General features: G+C 25.0%; 1 non-coding gene across 1 annotated transcript; it reads right to left on the reverse strand.

Moving 5' to 3' along the window:
* Nucleotides 1-3623: 3623 nt before the first annotated feature.
* LOC126666422 (small nucleolar RNA U3) lies at nucleotides 3624-3803 on the reverse strand. The gene has a single exon (XR_007637923.1). It is a non-coding gene; the product is annotated as a small nucleolar RNA U3 (small nucleolar RNA).
* Between the last annotated feature and the right edge of the window lie 626 nt (nucleotides 3804-4429).

Consider the following 4429-nt stretch of genomic DNA (forward strand, 5'->3'; position numbering starts at 1 on the left):
TCTATTAGTGTTATCTATTCTGAGCATGATGTTTAGATGAAAATCAACTAATAGTCAAATTTAATAATAATAATTAGGAAAAAGTACACTAATGGTGTTTGAACATTTCAAAATTTTCTGTTTACGTGTTTACATTTGTATGGTGTTCGTTTTAAGTGTTTGAATTTGTTTATTTTGTATCAAATTTGTGTTTGTAATTCAATCTTTTAAAAGTTAATTGAATAGTATTTATGTTCAAATTATACTCTTAATATTTCTTTTCTTTTTTGTCAAAGATTTTTAATATCTCAATTCATCTATTTTTTGGTAAGTACTATTTAATAGTTTTATGAATCCAAAAATCAAATTGAAAATAAATAAATCATAATAATTACGTAACTTACATCTTTACACACTCACCAAATGGTAGGTTCCACAAGTCTTTGTATTTTTTAATATTTATATAGATTAAATTGATGAAAGAATCGGAAGAAACTGGAAACAACAGTTGTTGATTAGTCTAATTGAATTTTTTGAATTTTTTAAATTTTGGCTTGTGATTGATCAGACTTCTATAGGTTAGTCTGAATATTTTTATACCACTAGTTTAATATATGTATCATTTTTATTTATTAATCTATTTATTTACTCCAGTTTATATTTATTTTAATTAAATATGAATATAAATTATAATTACTTTTAATTTAACTTTTAATTTTATTGTTAATAGTTTTAAAAAGTTGATCGAACATAGAAAATGAATGAAAAGAATGAATTGATAAATATTAAAAGTCAATTGCTAATTTTTGAAACAAATTTAATAACATATCAACTAATTTTTCACTTTAACTTAAAAAACCTGCACAAACACTATGATTAACATATATTAATGGCATTGTAAAACTCAATTTAGGCAGTACTTATTTTTAATTTTGTTTCCTATTATGGACTATTACTTCTAGCAATGTATAGGGGTGATTAATCATTCGACTAAACTATATTAATTGATCTATTTTGGTTAGTTTGGGTAAAGGTTTTGAATAAAGGATCAACGCCCCCCCCCCCCCCCCTAAACTTATGATACGGGGTTATCTAGCACAATTTATATTTTTTTGAACAACTAATCCCAAAATTTTTTATTTTTAAATCAAATAACCCCATAATTTATATTTTTATTTTAAAAAACAGATTTAGGATAATTATATCGCAACAATTAGGGAAGTATCTAATTACTTTTTTGCATCCCTTACCTCCGATTTATATTTTACACGTTTTGAAAATACAATTTTGGAGTTACTTGACCCGAAAATGAAGAGTTTTGGGATTAGTTGTTCAAAAAAGTATAAATTGGGTTAGATGACCCAGTGACACAAGTTTAGGGGGCGCGTTGACCCTTTGTTCTAAAGGTTTTTGTTTAATTCGGTTAATAAATTTTTTTAGTTTAGTTATGGATAAGTGTTTTAATTTTAGTAAGTCGATTTAACCAAATATTTATTTTATTTTTAACACTGGTTAATTTATAATAATTATTTTTTATTATTTTATTGATGTAATTGAATTATTTGAATTATTTAGTTGGGTTAGTTTATATTTTTAGATTTTGAATTATTTTGAATTAGTCCATTTAATTCGGTTGGTACAGTTACATTGATAAAAATAATTCAGATAATTAAATTTTAATTATGTCAGTCAATTTTGGTTAAATGATATTTTGTTGAATTGCGATTTTCTCATGTTCATTTTAACATGAAGGGTCATATTCATTAAATCTACACCATTTATTATAAAATAAATGGTGTAGATTAAAAAAAATCAAATTTAGTTAAATTAATTTACACCATTTATTTTGTAATGAATAGTGTAAGTTAGTGAATATGAACCATCATATTTATTTCAACATGAGAGAATTCCAATCTTATTTAATTCACCCCTAGCAATATTCATACCGATTAGGATACAAACTATAAGTGGCATACTACAAATCATTAACGAAAAGTAAAAAGTACAATTGCATGAAGATGTGAAGAACCATTGGATCTTATTTTCGAAATGAAAAAATTAGTGTGCAAGAAGAACTCTCAATAAGAACAACTCCCTAAAACTCGTTTGAAACCAAAATAACCAAATTAATTATTCTCTCAATAAGAAAATGATATTTATAAGGCTTAATCACCAAAAAAAACCCCATATTTTAGCCTTTTTTCAAATACACTCTGACGTTGCAATTTTGTCAACTGCACCCTAATTCGCACCTTTGGTTTTCAGTTCCACCCTCAAGTACTAAATTGATCTCTTCTCCATTTGGAAAAAGTTAAAATAAGTCATCCATTTTTAACTTTTTGTGTGGAAAAGAGTTCAAACGAGTACTTTATAAGGATTTTTATGAATTTTTTCCGAGTGAAAAAAAGTCCAATTTAATTTTGAGGGTGTAATTGAAATCCAAAGATGCAAATTAGGGTGCAGCTGACAAAATTACAACGTCAGAGTGCAACTGAAAATGGGTTAAAAGGTGGATTTTCTTTTATGATTAAGCCTATTCATAAATACATAGGTCTAATCATTGAGCCGAGTGTTTGTTCGATACGTAGGAGTCTGGCTCGCTTGAGCAGTCCGGACACCTAATTTTCACATTAGGTTCGGTTCAAGTATTACTTGTTATCAATTCTATTTTGGGGTTTTTAATACCCACAAAGTAGATAAATATTTTCAAAAATAAGGTTTAACTAAAATTATTATAAAAATATGGTTTGACTGGAAAAAAATTTAAAAATACGGTTTTCATTTGTAAAATTACGGTTTCCAAAATAATTCGTAATTTAAGTTTACTAATAATTTACTATCGATTTATTGAAATATAAGTTTACTAATGGTTTAAAAGACCAATTTATTATTAGTTTATTTTTTGAATTGTAAAATGTTAGAGTAAATTATTGTTTAATTTATTATCAGTTTACTATCAGTATTATAACATAATACTCCCCCTGTTTTATTTAGGCAGTCTCATATTCCACTATGTTATTTTTATTTATTTATTTTTTCACATATAGTTAATATATTAGTATTCTATTCCAAACAAATTAACAAAATTAATCAAATGTGAATTTAAAATCAGCTTAGGATCAACTTTTGTACAACTCTATAATATTATAAATATCTAAAAACTAGCCATCATCCACAAGAAATCATCAAGTAGTGCTATATAATTAAAAAGACGTAAAAGGTAATAAAAATACAGAAATAACACAATTTAACTCAAAAAATTCACAATCATCATAATAAAAAAAATGAACAAAATCGTTAACAATCTGAAAAAGTAGTAAAATATATTGAATTTTATACACGTTAATGATGAAAAAGCATTAAAAGAACTATTTCAAAAGATGAAGAAGAAACGAATAAAAAGATGATGAAGAAGAAAGAAAAAATAAATGGACAATATCGAGAATCATAATGGCAACAACAAATGATGATATAAGAGCAAATATTTGAATAAATTTTGTAATTTAATTATAATCATAAACATGTTTATATATAAAAAAAAATCATGACAAATTGAGGATAAAAGTAACATTAAAATTGATTAAGCAAACTTTTCAGTTAGTATTGACAATTTGAAGAAGAGATTTTCAAAATTAAAATTATTTTATATGTCAGACAACCGTGAAACCAACTCAGCCAGCAGACTAGCTGAAAACACTCCTCTACAGTTCTAATCATCTGGGGACTATTTAGCCATTAATCACGCTTTGATCTTACGGTCACAATTAATCCATTAATCCATCAAATATGGGCCTATAGAACAGATCCTGTTCAAGTAAGGTCGTGCTCTTTTGAGCTCCACTTTTAATTTATTAAGCCTTTTAAATCTTCATTAATAACCGATGTGGGATTTGAGCACTTACGCTCTCTTCTTGGCCAGTACTTGATATTGACATTATATAAATGGATCCATTTTTATTTTTCTCGGAAGATCCAAATTCATTAGTTAACGTTTAACATGAGCTAAAATAAAATTATCAATAAATAATCACTATTAATCCTAACTTTACCCTATAATTATTAATTTATAGTGATATTTTCTACTAACCTTCTAGCTTCTAAATTATTTACTTATTTCTCTTTCAATCAATATTTAATGATATCTAATTTAACTTATTTTTAATAATATTTATAACCATAAAATTACTTAATTCTTTATCTTTCGTCAAATTTTGATGACATTTAATTTTAACATGTAGTCGAAATATTTACTATACAATCTCCAAAACTAATTAATTTTAAGTGTTACTAAGCATAAAAAATTTACAATGGCAAATAAATTATTCTGATTGTAATAAATGATAAAAAAATTGAAAAGGCTAAATTGGAATAATTTTACCATAATTAAATTTATGAAAAATAAATTACTGAATAAATTGAAGAATTTATTTTTGAAAAAAATATAAAAATG

This window comes from Mercurialis annua, linkage group LG1-X, assembly GCF_937616625.2.
Source record: "Mercurialis annua linkage group LG1-X, ddMerAnnu1.2, whole genome shotgun sequence".
Lineage (NCBI taxonomy): Eukaryota > Viridiplantae > Streptophyta > Magnoliopsida > Malpighiales > Euphorbiaceae > Mercurialis > Mercurialis annua.